Source organism: Microcebus murinus, chromosome 15, assembly GCF_040939455.1.
Source record: "Microcebus murinus isolate Inina chromosome 15, M.murinus_Inina_mat1.0, whole genome shotgun sequence".
In the NCBI taxonomy this organism is placed as follows: Eukaryota; Metazoa; Chordata; class Mammalia; order Primates; family Cheirogaleidae; genus Microcebus; species Microcebus murinus.
In genome coordinates, this window is record NC_134118.1 from 49,873,381 (window position 1) to 49,900,539 (window position 27,159).

A 27,159-nucleotide genomic window follows, 5' to 3' on the forward strand; every position below is an offset into this window, starting at 1 on the left:
AAGGGTTTACTGAAGCCTCATTTTATTCTGTTAAGTTTGTAATCAAGACTGAAGAATTTAACATTTTCTTATTACTCTTCTTTAATATAAATATATAATTATCCTATTTCCTATTATCCTAGGATAATATATATTATCCTATTATAAATATATAATTATCCTATTTCAATTTACAAAAAAACAAAGTTCTATAGCTGACACTTTTTGTTAAATACCTTCCCTCAGAAAGGGCAGAAAGACTCAAGTAGAAATTGAAATTCTGTCAGAAAAAAAATTATTTGTTCTGAGGTCATATCCTCTTCATATGTTAATACAAAATTTTCTGATCCTAAACTTTTACTCTAGGAACAACAACAAGAAAAAAACATATATACAGCAGGCCTCCAATATCCATGGATTCCATATTTATGGATTCAAACAATCATGAATCAAACACATATATATTAAAAAATAACAATATAATAAAAATACAAATAAAAACATACTATAGCAACTATTTACATAGCATTTATATTCTAGGAGATATCCTAAGTAATTTAGAGGTCATTTAAAGTATTTGGGGGAGGGTATAGGTTATAAACAAATATTATGCCATTTTATAACAGGGACTTGAGCATCCATTGAACTTGGTATCCACAGGAGGTCCTAGAATCAATCCCCTACAGATACAGAGGGAAGATTGTTCTCTTCCTGCAAAACAACAATTATTTAGAGTTTAAAGCAAAAGGAGTTTGTTTTCTTATTTTCTTTTTCTGAGAAAAATATTTTATCACTGACATTGTTTAGAATTGCTGGTTCACTCCCTCTGGCCTCCCCCTGGCCACCCAAATCTATCCAACTTTTAGTTACTAACAGAGCACACCATGCATTTGAAATTTCAACTTTAATATACATCCTTTCACAATTACAAGATAATGTGACTAAATACTGTAAAAGACACTCAGTGCCATTTCCATCAGGTACTACTGGCCTTTCCAAATTATCCACTAAGAAGTCTCTGTGTGTCCTACAACATACAAGCTTGTCTCTTGAAAGAGACATCAAGGGAAAACCTCCCTTCAGTTTCTATGGATGTGGCCTTACAACTGTACTGTTAACAATTAGCATAACTGTAAAACTTCAGCATGCTAATCCTTAGATTTATGTATCCCTATTTTTAAAGAATCACCATTTTTGCTTCTCTGCCTTTGGAACACTTTAGGTTGAGAATTTGCAGAGATTGCTCTAGAAGCAAACAAAACTCAGAACATAAGCAATGAGTCAACAGTGACTTCAAGCAGATGAGGGAACAAAGAAGACAGTTTCTACCCAAAAGAATAAAACAGAATTAACCTTCTGATAAGTCATGATGTCTATTTCCCATTAATTTATTGTGTGCTATAATTATTATATATTTTGTTATTTCTTTTTGGTCACTTGGCTTGTCAGGTTTTTGGTTTTTTTTTTAACATATTTTCACATTATTTTTTATCTTATATCACCTTCTTCTGTCACCTAAGGAAAGCCAAAAGTTTCCTGGGGTTTTTTCTCCTATACTTTCTGCTTTAAATCTAATTAATGCCCCAGCTTTTCATCTTCCATGTAATTCTAATGACAGAAATTTAACAGCTATTCCTTTCACCCCTCAGAAGGTATACTGTATTTTCTTCCACAGGTTCCTTCTGATGCATAGATTTTTCTATCATTATTAACCTCAACTCTTAATCTTATAAAACTTGACTTTATCTCCAAAGTCCAGAAAATATGTTCTATGAATTAATACTAGAATTGTCATCAGAAAACAGCTCACTAGCGGAAATAAATATTGGAGCTATCCTTGTTAGTGAAGCCAGTTTATTCTGTCTCTTCAGAGACATTTTAGCCTGAAGATAACTATTTATTTACACTCAGAAAATCTGCCTGCCTTTAGATACTAGTAATTGACTTGTTTTCATAGTAATAAGCAATACTTATACTCTCAATTCTTTCTGTGCTCATTAGAGTACAACATTTTATGTGGAAACCAAGCTTACTTTGCAAACTGCACAGCCCACTAGGCTATGTATTTGAGGCAATTGTTAGAGGCAAAAAGTGGCACAAAGTGGTCATAATTGTATATATCTTTGCTAGACCAACATGTGCCCATTTACCTGGGAGTCTGTTCAACAGAAAAAAAAAATAGCTATCATTGTTATATAAGACACTTTCTGTCATGGAGAAGGCAGAGATATTTCCCCCCTTAGGGGAAAGACATTTCATGCAAAGATATTTCGAGCCTTGCTTACAAGGCTTTTGCCAGAAGGTCTTATCCATTGCCATGACTTCCCACTTAAACATCATTTCTGATAAAGGGACAGATGGTTTGACAAAGCAAGTACAGACAAGGGGTCACACCCACAGCATCATTTTACCATGTGCTCCATAATCCAAAAGCAGCTGGTCTGACAGAATTATGTTATGACCCATGGAATGCTCAATTTCATTGCCAGCTGGCAAACAACTTCCTACAAGATTGGAGTGCTTTCCTAAATAATTCAGTTTATAACATAGCCAGTAGCCAATATATGATGCTGTCTCTTCCAGAGCCAGAAATATAGATCAACAAACTAAGGTATTTAAGGTAGACATAAACTTTCTTACTGCTATATAGGAGAATCCACTAGGTTCCACAGGTTTGAAGGTTCTATTGTGCAAGGGAGAAATACTACCACCATGGAATATGGCAGTGAAACCACTCATTTGGAAACCAAGATAGCTCTCTGATCATTAAACATTCCTCATGCCGATGAACCAATGAACAGAGAAGAGGCTCATTAAATTGGGTGGCTAGTTGGTCTCAAATTTTAAGCAGATAATTAACTACTCTGCTCTACATTGGTTGTAAGATAACCATGCCTGGAACCCAGAGATTCACTAGGGCACATCTTGCAGTCTCTTGCCCTGTATTCTTTGTTAATGGAAAAATACTGAAACTATATAATGATAATGCTAATGAGGACTCAGATATTATAGCAATTTCACTCATTTAGCCAGATACAGAATCAGGTTTTTCCTAGGTATTTGCAAAGGGTAAAGGAAACAGAGAGTGTGTGGTAGAAAAGAATCTATGAATATCAGTTTAAGCCTTATCATCATCTACCATAGCCATATTTTCTGTTACTTTATTTCTCCTCCTTTTTATTTACTATTTTGCAGGAGGAATACCAATTGAATATTTTACATTTCAGTTAAAAATGTGATCTGATTGCCAATACCCCACTGGATGTCGGGTAATCACACAGATAGTGTTCATTGTACCTGTTAAGTAGGTTTTTGCCCATCCTCTCCTCCCCTCTCTCCCCCCATTTGATTTCCATTGAGAGATACTTTCCTCTATGCACATGTGTGCCCATTGGTTAGTTCCAATTTAATAGTGAGTACATGTGGTGTTTGTTTTTCTATTCTTTTGCTATCTTACTTAGAAAAATGGTCTCCAGTTCCATCTATATTATTACAAAAGTCATTAAGTTATCCTTCTCTATGGCTGAGTAGTAGTCTATGATATACATATACTATATTTTGTTAATCCATTCATGAATTGATGAGCATTTGGGTTGATTTCACACCTTTGTGATTGTGAATTGTGCTGCAATAAGCATTTGAGTGTGGGTGTCTTTTTGATAACATGACTTCTTTTCTTTTAGGTAATACCCAGTAGTGAGATTGCTGGATCAAATGGCAGGTCTACTTTTAGTTCTTTGAGGAATCTCCATATTGTTGTCTATGGTTGTACTCATTTGCAGTTAAACTGATAGCATGTAAACGTTCTTTCCCTCTGCATGCATGACAGCATCTATTGTTTTTGGACTTTTTAATACAAGCCATTCTAACTCGGGTAAGATGATATCTCATTGTGCTTTTAATTTGCATTTCTCTGATGGTTAGTGACATTGAGCATTTCTTCCTATATTTATTGACCATTTATCTATCTTCTTTTGAAAAGCTTCTGTTTATGTCTTTTTCTCACTTTTTAATGGGGTTGTTTGATTTTTTGTTGCTGATTTGCTTGAGTTCTTTGTAGATTCTTGTTATTTGCCCCTTATCAGATGTAAGTATATATAGTAAATTATTATATTATAGCCCCTTCTTTTTAAATTCTTTTTCTTGTTTTCTTCTAAATGCAATACAGTTACTTTCCTCTAATATAAAAACAGTAAGAATACTATTGCTTGCTTCATTGTTTCTAGAACTCAAACATATTATCAAGAACCTAGGTTCCTTCTTAAAGTTTTTAAAATTATGAAATGCTTTGGTCATACAGTAAACTATAAGGGACAATATAATCTATCCACAAGCACCCACTGCTTGTATTAAAATTTCAAAAATGTAGTTGAAATCTTTTTTGCACCTATCTCAAATCTATTCCCCAAAGGTCAACTAAATAAAAATGATCATGAATTGTAGTTAATTATGTATAACATGCATTTCACTTTTACTAATTATATATATTTCTCAAAAAGAATACTATATGTACATATATTTTATAATGCTTATGAATATTTATGTATGTGTATATAAATACTATCACATTGAATAGATTTTTCTTTTTACTCATATAAATTTTCTGTAATTCATACATGAAAATGCAATAAGTATAGCTTTGTATACACATTGACAACCATTGGTATGCTGGTAAATGTTTAACAACCAGCTCTCCAAGTATAAATATACAGATTTATTATAAATATTATTGATATTAAGGAGATATAGCATATAATTTACTAACAATAATTAAATGAAATATACTTTATTGAAAATTCCAAATAGCCAATTGATTCTTACAAAATGCTATTGTTAATTTTGGCCAAACTCTCTTTCTATAGTGTGGAGAAGGCAAAATTTTACTTCTATCCTCTTAGGGCTTGTTGGCTGGATCTGAAAATTAAGTTGAGATAAGACAGATAAAAACAAACAAAAAAAAGCATACAAAATAATCTAATACAAGTTTTATGCAGAATAGAAACTTTTATAAGAAAACGAAGACCCAATGACACAGAGTTGAACACTTACATACTGAATGGGACAAAAGAAAGTAAACTATGAAAATGTGACAAGTCCAAGGGCTTGTGCCAGGATAGTTAACTAGGTTGAGAAGTGACTAGGAAGATAAGGATTAGTTTAATAAGGTTTCTTTACAGATTTTTCTGGCCACAACTTTACATCCTTTCTGATAAGAATGTTACTTTTCTGGTATTGGGAGGACATCCTACATATGGGAATTTTATCTCATGCTTTTATAAAAAATTAAAAAATAAGGAAGGTCGCAATGTGTTTCTTGCATCTGCTGCTTTTCAAGTGACTTTAACTCAAAATAGACAATATGCCTGAGTGGTATATTTGGGGTGATGTGTTCTGAACTCCTCCAATAGACAGACTATGATTGTGTCACATGAACAAGTGCAGTTTTAACATGAAAGTTGGTTGATATTTTCTTTACATTAACAAGTAAAATAAAAGTAAAATTACAAAGCCATATGTTAGATCTTCACTTATTCATTAACCATGTGTGATTTGTTTGCTAAAACAGATTATAATTGTTGAAAAGCTATCTCCTCAATTTTTGTGCTATTTACAGTGCAATGGTTACATACATTACAGTTTTGAGTTTAATCTATATTATTAACACATACTTCAGGCCTGATTTGTAGCATTTTCCAATTTCAGGCTGCTAAACTAATACCAGCAGCAACCAGGTTGCAAAAGCCTTGTAAAGCCCAAAAATGTATGTTTTCCAACACTGGCTTAGATGTGGGCATGGAAAAAAAGTACAAGAAGAACCTCCCAGAAAATGAAACTAATTATATACAGATTAGCCAATCAAAGTATATACTCTTCTTCTTTCAAGAAAGTCTCTACTCTTCCATGAGATCTAGAATTTGCTATGGACCAGTGGCTATGACATATTTTATTCTTCCAATTTCTAAAAGAAGTTTTACTGTTGTAACTAATACACAATGTATATGTGATGCACTGCAAGGAAATAACCTCAGGAAGTTCACACATGACTCAAAGACTCTGAACTTTAAGGTGGATGCAGCAAATGAAGTAGGTGGGTTCTGAATTGTTTCATGTAAAATGAAAGAATTTGTATTCTTTAAAAATAAGAGTTGAGTGTGCAGGAACATTTGGAAAGGAAATGGACTAAACTATGGAAGCACCTTCTGTTGGAATCCAGTAAACATGTTCCATTTTTCTTTGGTAATGAAATTCTTAATTTTTTATAGGGCATATGTTCACCCTGAAAAATATATATGTATGTACGTGTGCACTTGTATGTGTGCCCACACTACACTCCTCACCTCTCCTGCAACCATGTGTGGCCATGTGCACATGTGCAAAACAATGTGACTGAATTCTGTCCAGTGGCATGGGAGATAATTTCTGTGGGGTATAATATCTCTAATGTGCTTTCTTTTCTTTTCTTTTCTTTTCTTTTCTTTTCTTTTCTTTTCTTTTCTTTTCTTTTCTTTTCTTTTCTTTTTTTTTTTTGAGACAGAGTCTCACTTTGTTGCTTAGGCAAGAGTGAGTGCTGTGGCATCAACTTAGCTCACAGCAACCTCAAACTCCTGGGCTCAAGCAATCCTACTGCCTCAGCCTCCCAGCAACCTCAAACTCCTGGGCTCAAGCAATCCTACTGCCTCAGTCCCTCCCTGGGACTACAGGCATGCACCACCACACCTAGCTAATTTTTTCTATATATATTTTTAGTTGGTCAATTAGTTTCTTTCTATTTTTTAGTAGAGGCTGGGTCTCGCTCAGGCTGGTTTCGAACTCCCGACCTTGAGCGATCCACCCGCCTCAGCCTCCCAGAGTGCTAGGATTACAGGCGTGAGCCACCCAGCGCGGCCTCTAATGTGCTTTCAAGGGAAAAGATGATCCTTTCTCCTCCCTGTGTGTGGGACAATTATAAGGAGGGAAGCCATCCTGGACGACATGGGTGAGGACAACATCCTAGGCTTGGTTTAACACGTAAACACTGAGACACAGCAGCAAGGAAGTGAGGCTGCACCCAAAATATATATTCCAACAGCCCTGCAGTCTTACACAAGTAGTGATGACAGGCAATGCCTGAGGGACACTGGTCATTAAAAGCTGTCTTCACCCTGTCACTGAAGCACAGATTTTGTGCTACACTGATACTACCTGGAGAAAACTAGCAATACTGGTCAGAGAAGAGAGAACATGGGGGAGAGGCAAGAAAAACATTTTAAAAAGTTTTCCTCAAATCCATTCTGTTACATCTGCCTCTGAAATCTCTCTCATCTGAGCTGTGGCAACTCAATTTCCACACATATATTAATTCAAAGCAGTCTTTTATGTCCCCAAAGATTTGTCAAGTTTTTGGATGCTGCCTGAGTTCCTGGAATTCAGAGTTTTTCCCCTCTTGCTTCTAGCTTCTCTTCAGTATTGATTTTGAGGGAAGAAGCCAGTAGTCTGTGGTAGCTTGGCACCATCTTCACAGGAACCAGAACATAGAATATAGAGGTCTGTATATTTTATCTCTTTAAAAAAAGGCAGTCATTTAAGAAGCTGAGGAAAACAAAGAGCCTGCCATGTTTACACTCCAACTTGAGTTACTTTGATTACTAGCTCTTGAGAGATGTTTCAAATAATCTAACTTGGAGAGTTACCTAATTATCTATTTGGTCAATTAAACATAATTGCTATGAGTCTATTTAGACATGGAAATAGCATAAATTCACACGACAAGTAGGACTTTAGACAATATATTATTAAGTGAGTCATAAAAAGACACAAAAGATTGAGAAAATTGAGTAAAAGCACATTCATATAGTTTCATCTGCCTTTTACTATGGTTAATTGAAAAACCATTAGTGCCGAAAGTTATAGCTTTCCTGGTTAGTGCTATGTGTTTTGTAAAAGACTAGCCCCTCTTCAAAATCACCTCAAATGTTAATGTTTGCTTGAAATTATTTAGAGTCTGTGAAACTCAAAATAATTGATTTCATTCCTTCAATTCCTATTTAATATAAATAAAATCTTTAAGTCTAATATTCATATGCAATTTTAAATTAGTTCTTAATTATATAAGGTTTTCTAGATTTTATATTGTCATAGGTTTTTTTTTTTTTTCATTTTATGTATCCAGAAAGTAATTTATTACTTCCAATTTACCATGGGGTCATATAGGTTCAGAAAGCAAGTCTCTCTTCTAAGTTAATAATGCTCTATAATTAACTGCATTTAAGTAATTCTGATGCCTTTGGATTTATTGCACTTGCTCATAAGAGGTTCTTCTAATATGTATAAAAGCTAGGAGACTTCTTGTATCATGAGTCTATGACAGAAATGAGACTCAATCATCTTCTGAATGAATTTTAAATTTGGCTATCTTTCTGCTCAATTGAGATCAGCAGGTTTTTGAATGTTACTGGGTCAAGATATTTTATGAGAAGTCTCTGCACTCATGTACATGCTTAAAACAATCTATCATTTCCCTTTCCATTTGAAGAAGTTTTACTGACTGAGAGTTAATTTACTGTACAGAGTATGATTTGGTGGGGCCTGAACCTTTTGCTCATGAGTTAGTTAACAATACAGTTTTATCCATATTTCTTTTTAGTTTCACATTCATGCTCAATTACATTGACATGAATAATTAATTAAGCAAACTATTCAGCTACTTGAATTACAAAGGAAAAACTACTCTAATATCTGTTTGTATTTATAATCACTTTAGCAGTCAAATATTGTACAGTAAAAGAAATAAAAGACTCCTGAATAAATATAAGTGCATAAATAAATGAATGTACTTCAATATGTTTAAAGCATAGAGAAAATATCTTTTTGATTTTGGGATGCTAAAAATAATAAACAAGTGAAATAAACAGTTCAATATTTTAGCTGCAATTTTTAACCATTATTGTTTTTTGTTGTTGTTTTTTCTCTGCTTAACATCAACAGTAAATCTTTTAACAGTTGCCAAATCTTGAATATGGCAGGCTCAGTTATAACAGAAACTCTAAAAACATCAACTGAATTTATCATAAAACTATGATTATTATGATAAATGTATCTAAATGACTAATAGAGAAATAATTTTTTTTTTAATTTCTTTGATTCTGTGGCTTTTCTACACAGCTACTGAGCTCACTCTTTTGTTCTTTTGCTAGTAAAATGCTGGAGATTCAAAAGGTGAATAAGAGATGATCAATGTTCTTAAGGTCTATCCGAGAGGGTCATTAATTCCAGTTGAAAGGACTCTTAGCACATTTGACCTCGATCTTTACTTCTCTTAAAAACGTTTGGTGCATTTGATATCCTTTGAATGATTTTATTGTTTATATTATGCTCAGTTTATTATTGCCTACATATTTCCAAATTTCTAAAATCTTACATTTCAGTTTTGTAGACTATTTCCTTGAATTCTTATATCATTGTTATTCTTCATCTCTTTTGCTTGAAATAACTAAGAGCTGTCTTTGTTATAATGTTCCAAATATGCATATTTTACATTCAAACTGCATGAAAGAGAAAACTAATAAATAGATAGGTACCTGGTTAAAATTTATTGCAATTTTTTGGCTACTAATAGGCTTATAGTTAAGGGTAGATTCATAAGCTTTATTCTTAAGATACTTGACCCAAGTAGGAGGCACTATATCACCTTAAAGTATAAGTATGATATCCTAAACACAGTAATTATTTGTCTGTTACTAATTTCTCATGCTTCCAATATAGATGCATTAATTTTTTCCCCAAATGTTAGCATTTCATTGTTTGTGTTACTGTCATTGTTTAGAAAAAAATAAACTTTACTAATGCCTTTAATTTTACTTAGTTTATATATGTAAAATCCTAATTTAATTGACTCTTCCAAAGAAATTTGGAATGGACACACAGAGAAATATATTGATACATTTCTTTACCTAGGGAAAAAAAACCTAAGTGGAGGATCAAAACACTTTTGGGTGTAGGGGGCTTCAACAAACACTACTATTGGTTACAGTGCCTTTCAGGCACAGAGAAATGTGATAACTGATTTGACATCCAGTGCAATTGGAAAGTTGATAGAATGGGATTTAATTAAAACCCTATCAATCATATTAAATTTATTCATAAATAAAAAACCTGTCTCAAGAATATACTACTTAAAGCTCAATAGTATTTGCACAATTCATGATAGTATAATTGTTCAATACATAAATGTTAGAGTTAGGGTGCCTGAGTTCCAACTTTACTTCTCCTTCTAATTAACTGTGTGATATCTATTTCATTTACTTTTCCAAAAGTCAATGTCTTTGTTCAGCAACAAATATTTAATATTATATCTATGATCATAAGTTTATTTAAAGAATTAAATGAAAGGCTGGTAACATAGGATCCAATACATAGTAAATGCTCCATAAATATTAGCTGTTGCTTTTCCTTCATGTGAACTATTTTGCAAGACAGTAATTACATGCCTTCTTTTTTAGCTTTTTGAAATTAAATCAAAGAATGAAACACACTACATTAAAAATTCTATCGTTGTGTAAAAATACACTTGAGAAACATATTCATAAAATTTTCCTTCCATGAATACATGATTTATAGAAGTTCAAAAGAGTTTATTGAATGCCTACCTTGTGTCATGAAATACAGTCAAGCTCTAAGGGCACAGGATAAATATTGTACCATCCCTCCCCTCAAAGTAGTAATGGGCCAGTGTAGGAATCAGAAACAGCAGCACATCATTATACACTATGCTAATAAAGGGACAGGTACAGCATGAAAATGAAGCAGAGCAGGGAACAGTTAGGGAAAAGGTTATGTGTGTGTGAGGGGGTGGGTGGGTGTGCATACATGTACGTATGTTGAGTGAGGGATCTAGTATCTGAGGCAAAAGAAATAGTACCGAGAAATACAGGGGATAAATAATAACAGAATATCTTTTGGGAATCCACAAGCATAGAGAGGCCTTAGATATATAACTGAAAAGACCAAGAACCTTGGTCCAGACCACCCATCTCTGAGTTCAGCTTTTCTTCCAGTGGTTTCATTCTCAGATAGGCTTGCTCTTAGAGGTATGCAAAATGATAGTAAAAAAAAAATCCAGGCGTATATATCCCAAATTCAGGAAGAAAGAATTGTCTGTTTCCTGGTCACTTCTGAAAAGACCAGCAATCATCTCTAATTAGTTAAACTTGGGTTCCTTGCATATTCTTGAATCAATCTATGAGGGAGGTAGGATGAAATGAATAAATTTCCCAAGCTTGACTCAAAATTTCACAACTAGTTCTGCAGGATAGCTCAACTAAACAACTTGAACTGAGAGAGGGAAGATGAGTGATTCTCCAAGGACAATTGAATGTTTCATGGGAAGTTTAAATGTATCATTGATTGTTTAAAAAACAACCAACCAACAAATAAAAAAAAAAAAATCCAGGAGTTGCTGAAGTCAGGGAAAGTCATGGGTCATGCATGTGCTTTACGACTGGATTTAAAGTAGACTAGAGTAAAAGCTGTTGCAAATTTTGAAGTAATAGAAACCATGGGCCTGAGCTCAGACATTAGAGTGAAGATGAAAATGTGGTTTAGGGCACAGATATTTAATTTTAAGATCAGTGAATAAAGATATTTGATGAATAAGAAGGCATAGTCAAGAATAGCTCACAGACTTCTAGACAAGCCTGATCTGGGGTGAGAAAATGGAGTAGTTGTTGGGAATGAGTGCTATCTATATCCCAGAAGTTAGGGTAAGTGCTTTGTTACATAAATTATTTCTGTTTAATTTTCATGACAATAGTAGTGAAATAGAATATCCATTCCTGTTTGACAGATAAAGATGCTGAGCCTTATAAAGTGAAAAGCTTTCTCAAGGTCCTTCAGTAAAGTTGGAGCTACAATTTGGATATAATCCTTCTTCTCTCAGAAGGTAAAAAATATATCTCTATTTACATAAATGGTAAATAGCACAGGTGAAGTTCAAATACACTGCACAGAATATGTAGGAAAATGAGATTGAGACCAGGAAAATGAGATTGAGACCAGGGATATAAAATGCTATAATATTAATATATTAATGCTATAATATTAATATAATTAATTATATTAATATTATTAAGCAAGTATTATTAGTAAATGGTAACTTTATCAAGAAAACTTTCTTTGATTCTTAAATGGCATATTTTGCAATATTGGAACTTTAAAAATTTATGTATATAGTTCAACATATATGTTTACTTAATATGTTAATGTTTTTGTTCCCTCTACAAGGGAGGGGTATTGCACCATTTCTACCCTTGGAGTAGTAATGGACCAGTGTGTATGTAAACCTGTAAAACTCTGGTGCATATGTTAACTAAATTAGTTTTAACCAATTAAGAAAATTTTATCTTATTATTTGTGACTCTTATATTTTAATTTTCACAAGTGTCTGAAACAGATATAATTTTTCACAACTTTTTGTGAATAATTTTTGACTGCTGAACAGTAAATTCTTGCACAGTTTTGATTCTTAACCATGAAATACCTTCATTTCAAGTTTTACACTTTCTCCCTTCTCTTCGCATTTTAGCTGAAAATGCTTTTAATCAGATCACCAACTCCTGCCAGATCCATTCGTCCTGGGCCATGTGAGAAGTGTCCAAATCCTGCCAAGTCTCCCAAACCAAATTCACTTCTTCAACACTATCCATCTAGCCAAAGCTTCGTTTTTCATACACTCTTTTCACATTCAATGTCATACTATTCAATGGGAAAATGAGATAAAAACACCATCTGTGTCCCCTATAAATAAATTCAATTTACTAGATAAAACGCAGGTTTATTTTAGTAATATCACTTGTTCCTGCACTGGTCAGAAGGGGGTAGGGGTTGATAGGTTTGATAAATTTTGGCATGCTCTCTGTCATTTCTTAGTAAAACATTTCAGAAAAGCAAGGCATTTCCAGATTAGCTTCATGAGGTTTCTGTCTCTTAAACCTGTTTCTAACAAACTGTCACCTAATTTCTTGATAAGTTTTAGGAGACCGTGCCATGATTTATAATAAAGTAGCGGTTTTATTCTTCTTGTTATTGTCGTTGTTGCGTTTGCTGATGTTTTTGTCCTTTACCTCTGGATGTTCTAAGAAGAACCAAAAAGATAAGGAAGCTTCTTAACTGTTAAATAGGCCATTAATTTCTGCCCCTCTAAGCTTGTGATTTCAATTCCTTGTCAAAGATAAGAATGGTATTCAATACTGTTTTCTTTCACTGTTATTTCTTAACAAGCATTTAGAGATTATCATACCATTATACTTACATATAGCTTAATGACATATTGTAAATGTGTTATCGCTTTACTATGGCACAAAAGAGATCACAAGGATGTGAGCTCTGTAATCCCAAATTTGTTCCTACTCTTTCACCTAGAGATACTGGCCAAAAGAAATTTAGTAATGTCTCTGAATCCCAATTTGCTTATATCTAAATTAGGTATGCTTATACAATGACTCTATAAAATGTTAAAATAAAATATGTGATGACTTATGTAAAGAAATCCATAATATGAATTTATTTCCCTTTATTAAGTTAGTATGAAGAGTAATTAGAGTGTACAGTTCCTTGATAATTTGCTATATTTTTAACATCTCAGACTAAAATTTTTCCAATGAAGAGACCTTCTCTGTGAAATTGGGTCTTGTGTTAGCCACTTTCAATATGTAAGACTCAATATCTAAGCCACTTTCAATATCTAAGGCTATTTTGTAGCATTACTTAATATCTAAATATGTGAAAAATTATTTATGGCAAGTTGATATATGAATGCCCTGGATATATTCACAGAAGCAATGTGAATTACTGAAATTGTTGAATAATAAACAAAATTTCAGACAAATGATATGTATACAACAGGTAAAAATTTTTTGCACACTATTTTTATGATAAAGAATTTGGACATATTTCCAAAGGAAAAATCATGTATAATTAGAACATGCTTTTTCATACATTGGCATACACAATGATAAATTATTCAATAATGACAAATTGAGTAGAAATTAATAATTTTCAATTTAAGAGACTTGACTAAAGATAATAAGGGAAACGTGCCCATCTAATTCTTTCCCACGCTGCAGATACACTTGTAAGATCAAACTGATCACTGAAAGACAAACCATCCATAGGCTGGAAAAATGAAAGACCTTGTTTTATCTATTTAACAGAAGATACTAATTTAAAAGAGGCATAGATGGCCCGCTTATTGTCTCTTGATCCTGACTGAGACATCAGTTATTCAGAAAGAAATAGAATCTCTGTGTACTTGCTCCAACATATTTTATACTGTGGAGGGGGCTGCAGTCTGTGGAAATGGCAGGAGAGCAGCAACATGTCAAGAGAAGACTTGGGAGCAGAAGAAGGGTATTAGGGGGGAAGGGTTAGGTTCCTTTTGACCTAGCCTCTTGTCCAATTTTAAATTTCTCCCATATTTTTTTCTTTAATAGATTTTTATTTGCAGTTGCAATAAAATAAGCTTGTATGAATATAGCACACTGAAAATCACCCCAAGACTAAGACTAGCAATATCTGATGAGTATATGTAGCAAACTAATTAATATGAAGTTATTTGAAAAAAATCAATGATAATTCTTTGTTTTATAGATGTGATATAATTAATAGCATTCAAGATGATCACTGATAAAACAAAATAAAAAAAATTTGTGTGTATATATATACAGATATATAAATATATAATATATATACAAATATATATATAGGCTGCTAATGAGAGCAAACTCCTTCTAGTTGGGTATGGTGGCAAGACTACTTAATGCTCTTGCCCTGCCAGCACCTTGATATAGCAGCCATTTTTCTGTGGCCTGCACTATGGCTTGTGAGTGTCCAAACCCTCTGAGTAATCTAGTGAAAGGAAATCAGTGAGAATGTGAGAAATAACAGTTTTGGGTGAATGTCAAATATGTACAGGAAACAGAGTGAGTGAAAGGGCAGAAAGTGTTGGTTTCTCGTGTGTCCATGATTTTTTTATCACTCGTTCTGTGGATAAGTCAATATTTTTCATTTATTTTATCATTTGAAAACACTATTTTACTTTACAATAAACACTGTGAGCAGTGATACGTTGCAAAATAAGGAAAGTGCCTACTTAATTACTGAATTTCTGTTTCTTAGAAAAGTCAATTTCAACATGCAATTTGCATATAATTTTTAATGACGTTTATCTATCTACCATAGAGTCTCCAGTGATTACTGACCATGGAAATGTTTGAAGATGCATGTAAGTATCTATTTCAAAAGGTCTTACTATTTTAGTAAGATTTTTATCTAGAAACATGTATTTAAATTATACAACTTCTGAAAGTACATTTACATATTATTCTGTAAAACATAATTTTTTCATTTAAACAAAAGATAGTATTTTAAAAACGTGTCTAGATCTTCCTGCAGAAATAGTGTGGAGTGCAAATAGTTTATCAGGGGAGTGGAGAGATAATGCCTGTGCGGTAGACAAAATAATACGCCAGCAAAGATGGCCATGCACTGATCCTAATCTTCGGAACCTTTCAATACATTACCTTATATAACTAATGGGACTTCGCAGATGTGATCTTTAGGCACGTTGAGATACTTACAGGTGAAGCAAAGTGGTAGGAGGGTTAGAGTTAGAGGGAAACATTAAGATGCTGTGCTGCTGGTTTTGAAGTTGGAGGAAATGGCCATAAGCAATGGAATGTAGTCAGCCTCTAGCGAATGGAAAAAAAAAAAGCAAAGCTTTTCTCAAATAACAAAAATTACTTTCTCACAGTTCTGGAGGCTAGAAATTTGGACTCAAAGATCAAGGTGCCAGCAGGGTTGGTTTACTCAGATACCTCACTCCTTAGTTTGCAGAAGGCTGAATTATCAGTGTGTCCTCACATGATCTTTTCTCTGTGAACATGTATCCCTGGTGTCTTCTTTCCTTGTAAGGACACCAGTCATGTTGGGTTAGCCTCTACTTTAAAGGCTTAATTTTAATTTAGTTACCTCTTTAAAGAAACTTTTCTAAATATAGTTGCATTCTGAAGGCTTCAACATCTGAATTTGGAGGGACACAATTCAGTTCATAACCATGGAGGAACAGAATTGGGCAGCGAGTGATACGGACTACCATGTAGATCAAACAAAACCTTGGTAGAACCAATTGTCCAGAATAAAGATGGCCCAAAAGAGCTATCTCAAGTTTGCAGAAGTTGCCAGGGCCTAGTATCAGTATCGGGCTCAGTCATTGTCTGTGAGCTTCCCAAGAAGCTCACTTCAAGAACCCTCTACTTTAAAAGTGAAGTGAAGGATCAATGTCAGTAGCAGCCAAATCCCAACTCCAGAGGGGTCACTTCCTTGTATCTGTTGCCAGCTACATCTACCTTGGGGAAAACATAAGCAAATTAAGCATATTTCTCATAGGAACCAAGTTTAGAAAGACGAATATTGATGGATTTTCTTACTTGTTCATTCCTGCATTCAAATGCAGATCCCTATTTTTTTGAAAAGCCCAATGTCAAGGATGTTCAATGCAACTGGCCCATGAATAGGTTAGCTAAAATTCGATATTTGTCCCCCACCCCACCTTAATTCTCTTCACTAAGTCAGGCTGTAGGAATTCTTTTCTAAATAAACTAGAAAAACAAGTAGAAAGAAGTTTAGAAGTAAAAGCAAATAATATGTAGATCATGCTGAAATTAGCCCCAGACATAATGCAGGCAAGAAGATGGGCACATTTGGGACTTAATGCTGCCGGGAGTGCTCATCCTCACAGGTGGATGACTGAGAAGAAACAATTATATAGAGAGTCAGGGTTCTTTGCTATGTTATCTTCACATTTAGCCACTTTATTATGCCAAAGCTATTCATCCCTGGGCTGGCGATATACTTTTATTGTATATATAAAATAAACCTTGTTACTTGGTTCACACTTCAATGTTTTTTGCTGTAGGTGGAAAATCAACTCTGTTAGAAAACAGATTTTGCAGCATTCTTCTCTTATTCAATGGCAAACTGGGACCATTAAAAATCAACAAATATAAAAAATAAATTAAAAAAATATTAAGTGATGAAAATCATATGGAGATGTTCTTTGAATGCGTGGAGAACTAAACTAGAATTTAATAACAAAAATAACTGAAAGTATACAAATATTTGAACATTAAACTCTGCATATCTTATTAATTCATAAATTTGTAATGGAAATTAGAAAATATTTTGAAGTAAATGGTAATGAAAATAGGACATATAAAAACATGTGGGATGTAAAGTTTTTCTAAAAGTGAAATATTTACATTAACTGCATATGGAAAGAAGATATAAATATTGAGAGTATCATATGGTCTTTGTTTTTGCTTCTGTTTATATGGTGAATTACATTTATAGATTTGTTTATTTTGAACCATCCCTACATCCCTGGGATGAAGCCCACTTGGTTGTGATGGATTATTTTCTTGACAAGCACCTGGATTCGATTGGCTAGGATTTTGTTGAGAATTTTTGCATCTATATTCATAAGGGAGGTTGGTCTGTAGCTTTCTTGTTGCATCCTTTCCTGGTTTTGGCATCAGGGTTATGTTCGCTTCATAAAATGTGTTAGGGAGGTTCCATCCTTCTCGATGTTGTGGGATAATTTCTGCAGGATACGCACCAGTTCTTCTTTGTAAGTGTAGTAAAATTTGGGTGTGAAACCATCTGGTCCAGGACTTTTCTTTTTAGGAAGGTTTTTTATTGCTGTTTCAATTTCAGTACTTGATATTGGTCTGTTGGAGCACTCCTACACTGCTGGTGGGACTGCAAACTAGTTCAACCTCTGTGGAAAGCAATATGGAGATATCTTAAAGTGATACAAGTAATCTACCATTTGATCCAGCAATTCTACTACTGGGCATCTACCCAAAAGATCAAAAGTCACTTTATGAAAAAGACACCTGCACTCGAATGTCTATAGCAGCACAATTCACAATTGCAAAGTTGTGGAAACAACCCGAGTGTCCATCCATTCATGAGTGGATTAATAAAATGTGGTATCTGTATACCATGGAGTACTATTCAGCTTTAAGAAACAATGGTGATATAGGACCTCTTGTATTTTCCTGGATAGAGCTGGAACCCATTCTACTAAGTGAAGTATCTCAAGAATGGAAAAACCAGCACCACATGTACTCACCAGCAAATTGGTATTAATGGATCAACATCTAAGTGGACATATAGAAATAACATTTATCGGGTGTTGGGAGGGTGGGAGGGGGAAGGAGGAGATGGGTATATACAAACACAATGAATGAGATGTGCAATGTTTGGGGAATGGTCATGCTTGAAGCTCTGACTCGAGGGGGCAGGGGGGGCATGGGCAATATATGTAACCTTAATGTTTATACCCCATAATATGCTGAAATAAAAAAAAGAAGATACAAATAAGAACTGATTTTTACAGAAATTTTTAAAAATTGGCAAATTAAACTCAGGAATAATAAAGGTAAGAACAGCAACAAGTGATAGAGAAAAATAGTACAACAGAGTAGATTTTGAAAAGCAAATCTGGAATTTGAGAAGAAACATTTGAAACATTTGAAAACATCTGTAAATACTAAGAAAGAGCACAAGAAAGAACGCAGAGCAATCAATACCAAGAAGTAAAAAACGGCAACATCTCTAACATGCAGGCATCAAAAAGATAATAAGAGATTTAGAGAATCTTATGACAATAAAATTAAAATTTATATTAAGGACAAATTTATAGGTATACACAGTTCACCAAAACTGATACAAGAATAATTGGAAAAATCTATGTCTTATTATATTAAAGCCATTTGTTAAATACTTAATGATTATTCTACAAAGAAAACACCAGATGGTTTCACCAGTGATAACTTCCAAACATTTAAGGAATAAATATCATTAATCCCACACAAATTCTTCCAGATAATATAATAATAAATACTTTCTGCCATTTTATAAAATCTACATAAATCTTTGTATCAAAACCTGACAAGGATTTTATAAATTAAACGGAAGGAAGACATTTCTCAAGAATCTAAATGTAAATCATCAACAAAATATTAACAAATTAAATTAAGCAGTATCTATAAATATATTATTATAATGTAATTTTGAATTTATTCCAGGAAGGCAAAGATGAAATGGCATTTAAAAATCAATTTATTTAATTTATAACTACTTGAAGAAAGTAAACAATCAAATAACCAAACAAGGTTATAGGTAGTGAAAGATAAACTTGATTAAAGTGAAATATAATGATGTAATAAGATGTGAGGATGAACCGAGTTTTGGGGGGCAGGGCAACAGAACATTAAGTTTGAAATTTAGGAAAAGCCTCTCTAAGGAGGTAATGTTTAAGCTAAGATTAAAATAGGGATGAGCCTTGCTCACAAGGATATCCGGTAGAAAAAAATTCTGTATAGAGGGCCCAGTTCTTGCAGAGGCCCTTGGGCATGTATTTGATGCAAAGAAGAAAGTTCCTGAGTGGTTTTATTGGCATCAGCATTTAAATCTATACAAATTGCTAAAAATTATTTTATTTCATGCACACTCCAACTACCTGATTTTCTCTGTACTATCATAAATTTCTAAAATATTTTAGCCTACTCTGCTGTATCTCCTTCTCCTTTTATCCCAATATAGTGTAGATTCCCTACCAGAATTCCATGAAAACTGATTTTGCCAAGACTTCTTAAATATTGGTATTACGCAGCATTCATGACTATGTCTCTATTTATTACCAACCTATACCCATATCAGTAAAGACTGCCATAATCTAATAGGCCAGCAGGCAAGAATTCTCTCCTCAGTGTTAGATGCATCTTTATGACTCTGTATTAGATAACTCCATCTCAACAATTCATGTGCAACTAAACCTCAGAATGTCCCTACTAAATCTGTCTCTTTCTCATCAAACTGCTCCTTTGCAGTGTCCCCTCCCTTGATAAAAGGCACCTCTGACCACCCAATTTCCTAATCCATGCTTTTAGGTTTTGTTAGTAATACCTTGCTCTCCATAACCTCATCATTATTCAATTATCAAGTCCCCTCAGTTATATATCTTATGTATTTATGAAAAAAGTATTCTCTCCTTTCTGATTTGTTTCCTGTTAGGAAGTATCAAGATCTGTTTCCTAGGCAATAGCCAGTCTACCTGTCTCAAAACAGATTCTTCTCCCATATTAATTATCCACATTATACTTTTTTTAAAAAAACTGTAATAATATATCTCCCTTCTTTAAAAGCTCCACCATGGATTCCTATCACTCACATAAGGCTCTCCAAGATGTCTAGAACTGCTGATTTGATTTGATCTGATCTGATTGTTCTCTTCAAACTTAGTTATACTTTAGTAGTGCTAAACTACTTTCAGGTCCTCACTGTGCTAGTTTCTCTTGTGTTAGGACCCTCTATGTCGCTAGAACAATTACTTTGCTACTTACTTTGCTACCTTACTTTGTTTCCCAGACAATCTAGCTTCTAAGAATTTTCTTTCTAAGTCTCTTTCATTCTTTTAAGTGCCAACTAAAAATTCTCCCCAGGGAGGTTCGGCTGCTTGCTATGCACTTTCATTCTACACTGCATTTCTCTCATAACAGTCATCTCACTTCACTGTACTTTTTCAATTACCTATCTGTTTTCTCTGTTTCAGAAATTTATGGAGAAAGGGACTCACCTTGTCATTTATTTATTGCTCTATAAACCAGCATTTAGTACAGTGCCTGGCACCAGAGTAAGTGCTCATTGAATAAAGCAATGAATAAGCAGATGAATGATTGGGAACTAATCACATCATAGTTAATACATTAAGCAAAGCAGAAAAGGGCATGTGGCAGGAGTGCATTGAATTCCCTGATTCAGTTCAACTTTTTATTTTGAAAAATTTTGAAATAATTTAGAGACAAGTATAAAGAATAATATAGACATCCACTTACTATCCAGATTCAACAAATGTTAACATTTTAACCTATGTGATTAAGATTTTAAAATACTGCTATTACTACTACTACTACTGTTTTACCCTTTCAGTCCTCTTGCATCCCATTCTCCTCCTTTCCTCTTCAGAGGCAATATGTTCAAGATGAGGAGTTCCCACTCTATTCATGCTTTTGTGAGTATACTATATATGCCTGTAGCTATAAACAATATCTCTTCTAAATTGAGCTTATGTTTTAAATGGAATTAAAGGAGATGTATATTTTTAAAAGCTTATCTTAACTCTTGTTATGTTTTTGAGAATCAGCCATGTTGGCAAAAGTAGAACTAATTTATTCATTTTAAGTTCTGTATGCTTTCTACTATATCAGTGCATTATAATTTATATATCATTACTTTATTTAAGGATACTTTCTTGGTAATTTTAAACAATGATTTAATGAACACGTTACATACACATGCTTCCATTAACACATGCTCAAGGGTTTCTCTAGTTACAGGAGTCAAGAATGAAAATGTCAGTCTACAGCTATACAAATTTCTAATATTGCATAAATTCCACTATATAATTTTTTTAATTGTATGGCTCAAATATTGCTTGTTTTATTGTGTATGCTCTATCAGTTTCCACAGAAGCTCTATAAAAGTTGAACCAAGACTGCAAATGTTCTAATTCTGTCTAGGGACTTTTTATGGATTTTGAGAATATATTGTTAAATATATAAATATTCATAATTGTTATATTTTCTTTGGATTGTTTTTCTTTTTAATAAAGTAAAGACCCTCTTTAACCAATGGTATTTTCTGTCTAAAAACTATTTTGTCTAACAGAAATAATATTACACTAGTTTTATTTTAGTTTTGTCTCGGATATAATTTCCTATAATTTGTTTTTCAAATTTACAATTTCCTATACCTTAATCATATGTCTATGGCTGCTTCCTTTTTTACATGTTTCAGGAATAAAACTGTAGGGCCAGGGATGATGGCTCCCACTTGTAATACCAGCACTTTGGGAGGCTGAAGTAGGAGAATCACTTGAAGCCAGGAGTTCGAGACCAACCTAAGTGGCATGGCAAGACCTTGTCTCTACAGAAAATTACAAAAAATTAAACAAATGTGTTGGTGCACACCTGTAGTCCCAGCTATTTGGGAGGCTGAGGCATAAGGATTGCTTGAGGCCAGGAATTCAAGGTTACAGTGAGCTATGATCTGAGTGGTCACTACACTTGAGCCTGGGTGACAAAGCAAAACTCTGTCTCTTTAAAAAAAAATTAAACTGTGAGCATATGGTGAGAAAGATTTTTTTAAAATCTATGACAATCCTATCTATACATGTTTGTGGAGCCTCTTCATGGTGAAATTTCACATTTAGTTGAGTTCTAGGGATAGCAGAAATTTTTCTTAATTTTTCAGCTACTAGTTCCCACACAATGTGAGTGGGGTGAATTCAGGTCACTCACTGTACAAAGACCAATTCTATGTTTCCAAAGTATTCCAAGTGTGACTTTTCCTCTCTTTGGCCCAAGGAGGTCAACCTGCTCCAGTTCTAAATCCCTCAGCTCTTCAAGACTCCTGAGTTTTTGATGGGAGTCTTGGGGCAAGTGTACAGCTAGTGTTACAGCTCTTGGCTAGGAAAGAACCCAGCAGCACATGAAGATTCAGAGAACCATCTTTATTCTTCCGGAAGGCTCAACCCAGCAAGTATTACAGCTCTTCTTGGGGGCTTCAGATCTTCTGACTCCCCCCTTCCTTGGTCTCCTCTTGCTTTTATACCCTTGGTAGGGCTCAAAAAGCATCCAATCAACTACAAGCTTTAATATCCAATCAGCAACAAGCTTTTTTAACATCCAATTAGCAACAGGATTCAAAAATTACCCAATCAGCATGGCCGAATGACAGGAGGCAGGCAGCAGAGCATCGGGCAGGGGACCCACAGTGGACATGGGTAGGCAGGGGCGGACAGCAGACATGGGCCCACTGGGCCCACACAGCACCATCCCTGGGGGATGCGGAGTGGTGGGGAGGCAGCAAGGGGCCCATCCTGGCGCTTGATGCATCAGGAGTTCATTTCCACCTTCTCACAAACACGATATTGGTGTAAGAATCTCAGTTTTTAGCAGTGACTCTAATACCTATGTGCACTGTTTGAATTTCATAACGTTTAAATACTCTGCATTTGAGTTTTTTTCTTCATTTCTGGCACCTGGGATTTTTCTTTCTTACTTGTGAACTTGTATATATACTGTAAAATATTTTCATTATATTTTATCCAGTATTTCATTGGATTTGAAAAGATAGAAGAGGGTTTGAATTCACGTAGAGATAATGGGAGAAAATTAAAGTAGTAGTTAGCATTAAAAAGCAAAAACAGAAATGACGTAACATCTAAATGTCACAGACTTCTACCTCATAATTGGCATTCCATGCATATGAACACACTGAAGAAATTCTAGAAAATTTCAAGGTATGAAAAAATAGCAATGTATATTTTGTTATAAGCTCACTCTAAATGATGCAGACTTATTGTTAGAAAAGCTTAGCAATATCAACATTTGTTTAGGATAAACTATATATACAAGGGTGATATTAGAAATTCATTTCTAAATTGACTTTATGTTGGTAGAGAAAGATTTAGTGGTAGTTGCAATAAAAGGGAATTGATAGTTAAAGTGTTGGTGGCACCTGAGAAAACAGTCGTTGATAAAGTAGCTAAAGAAAGTGAAATATTGATTATCCTATATGCAACAAATACTGTGCTAGGTGATTTATATGTTATACATTTAATACCACCACAACCTTGTACTCTAGCTATTATTCTTATCATTCTGAAAATCAATAATCTGAGTCTTATAGTTTAAGTAACTTGCTCAAGATTACACAACTAACTAAGGGCAAGTAGGTTTGGTGTTGGGTGCTAAGTTTTAATGATTTCATAATTTAGTTGCACTCTACTAATATCAATTTAAATTAATAAATGTGACATGCATGTCATAGAATATTTAGGAGTTAAGGAATTAATTTGAACTTATTTCTTACCCATTCAATGAAGTGATGAAACTATTAAAATAGTAAGGTATAAAATTCCATTCATCTCATTCTTATGTTAATATGTATTTATTTTTGTATACTTAAGAAATTGAAGATATAGTGTAGATATACCTTTTTATTTTTTAGTAAGCCTAGTATGTGCATGAATATATAAATGAGTTTCATAACTAATTAAAAATTTGCTGAGAGATCAACTTTTCCCAAAGTCATGTGTGCCTTCAGTTCCTCCCTTTTTTTCTTTTTCCATTCCTTAAAATGACAGTGATATTTAGTCTTTCTCTCACAGATAAAAATAATTAAAAATTTAAGAAAATTATTAGTGCTTAAAGTGTCTCACTTTAAGTCTTTATGTCTCACACAACTATATTATTTAGAAAAAGAAATAAGGGTAAGATTCTTATTAATAATGGAAGGTTTGCTCTAATTAAATTTATTAAATCACTTATGGTTTACCAAAGGATTAGAAAAATGTTAGAGATAAGTTGCTTTCTGTCTTAGTCTAAATTCCCCAGAAAATAGTTTTAGGCAAAAGTTTATGGGCGACTTAATTGTTAAGCAGTGCAATCCCAGGGGAGTAAGAATGAGGAAAGAGGAAATGAGGCAGGAAGAAAAAGAGCCATATGAGGATATGTTATAAACTGGTCGCTACTTTGTATCAGTTGATGCTGCCTCTTTAATTTCACCTTTTTAGAGAGACTGTAAGGCTTGCATCTGAGGGAAGATTTTCCTAGGGGAAGAATTTTCCCCTAGGAAAATCTTGGAAAGATTTTGTAAGGAAAATTTTGGAAGATAATCCCAATTATCCCTTTTGTCAAGGTTTTCCTGGTAGTAAATTAACTTTTCTGTATTTCTAAGTTGTGTGTGTATGGTCAACAAGTGAGTCCTGCAGCATGTCATGTTTTGGCATCAAAAATAAAGTACCAAGATGGGAGGTAAGAGTTGCAGAGTGTGCATATGAAGTGTTACTTGAACATCTCATATTATACCCTCCATTTATGTTGTTTTTTGAGACCTCTACATATCTGAAAATAAAATGGTTTCTTTTCTTCCTTGAGAAGGCTTTTATAAACCTAAGCAGTCACAGAGTATACTTCAAGGTTAGAATGATTTAGGTCAGAGTGTTAGTAAACTATATTCTTCACTGTTTGGTAGTTAATGATGATATTCATCCTATTCATCAGTTCCTTACTCCACTGCCCAGTCTAGATTTTCCTGAAACCTAAGCTGCAGAGTGTGCAATTTTGCTTGATTTCATTTGATTTTTTTTTTCTTCTGCTCAGAGTGTATCAAATCTTTGGAGCCCAGGGAGCTTACATCTTTAATTGGTCCTTATTAGGTTGTAGATGCTGCCATTTGCCTGCTTGTCGTTATCACTGGACATTGAACCCAAAAGATATCTTAGTGAATACCCTAAGATCCACTCATAGTTCCCCATTGTGTAGCAGCACAATTATGTCTTCAGAGTTGATTATTCCACCAGAATATTACCTTATTTTTTTTACTTAGCAATCCATTGATTTAAGGACCTAAATTGACCAGGTAATAATTGAGCATCTACATTTCCTCTGGCAAAAGAGTTATCTCCTAGGAGCCAAAATATCTACCCAAAAGAATACCTTCCATGGTTTCCCTATGTACTACCAGATGTCAGCCATAGATTTTGTCCAGGTCTTAGCTTGAGACCAGTGTCAAGTATCAATATGTCATTTGAGAAATGATGTATATATTGGTAAGGGAGTGATGAGTTGAGTCAGAAAAATAAGGCAGGCTACAAAGGGTACATTAGCAAGGCGTCTATTTTAGTGGATAATTGAACTTAATCCCAACAAGAAAACACTTGGAATACACCACACAAGGGGCAAGCAAACTGGGATGTTATCATACCAAATTTCCTATCAATAATTGAGGCTGCTTGCAGGGGTGAGTGTTAATTCATAGGTACTATCCCTCTGCATTGTACCTAGCTTTGGAGGAAGCCTTCAGGCAACAAGATGCAAATACTGATAGAATTCCTACTAGAGCTCAATGGAGCATAAAGCTCAAAGAATCACCCTCAAAATCTCAACAACTTTTGCTCAAGTGCATATTCTATAGCTTAGGCAACGGCACTTGATCCACAGGCTGATGTCGCTGCACTAGCACCTTAACTGAGTGTTTACCAGAACATTCTACCATTGTTATTCTGTTGCATACCTAAAATACATGGTAAGAAAATTGGATTCCATTGTTATGCACATACTGTCTTATTAACTTCACTATAAAATGTGTCTTTTGGCCAGAGACAATGTTGTATAGGATATTTTAGGATTAAATCAAGCATTCTTGATCACTTGTATGGCAAACACACTTCTGTCTGGAGAATACCTGGATTCTGGCTAGACACTTTTCCTAGGGGAACTTGTTTAATATACCTGCAAGCAGTTGCTTAACTGTGTCATCTTGAAGCATGGGGCAATATTAAGGACTCAGTGCCAGTCTCTGCTCTTGGCAGGTTGTGTATTCTGCAATGCTTGTAGATAGATTAGCCTTGGTCAAATAAAACTTATGCTTCTGGGCCCATACATATCCCCTATCCCTGTCACAGGGCTAATTTCATCCATGAGCCAATTGTGCAAACCCTGGGGGGGGGGGCAGAAGACAGATGTGATACATACGAGGAAATTTACCCTGAAAATATGATTGTTGAGAACTGTCTCTGCAATTGATGGTGACTGCTGAGCATTAACACTGACATAAATATCTACATATTCTGAGAACTGGCCAGGAATTTATCGTTTTCAGGTTATTCATCATTTCTTTAAAAACTAAAGATACCATTCAAAACTCTGACTATTATGACAGTTTACCTCAACTGTTCTTCAGGACTTGTGTTAAAGTGAGGCTATAATGTGGCAACAACCCATTTTCAGCTAGTGCCAATGTCAGGTGCTGGGCCATTTGTGACTTAGGCTCAGCTTCTTTACTTATCTGCCAGTTAGCTTTAGTGAACTTCTAATTAGGCTGTAGGTGAGAGTTGAAAAGCAGCATGTGCTACAGAAGGAAGGACATGATAGTCTGACACACCAGGGCATGCCATTTTGTGCGGCTTTATTAATCTGTTTAGATCTGATCTGGACTGTATAATTTCTACTTTTCTATGAGTCAGGGTTATACCAACTATCTGTTTTATTTATTTTATCTCATTATATATAACTC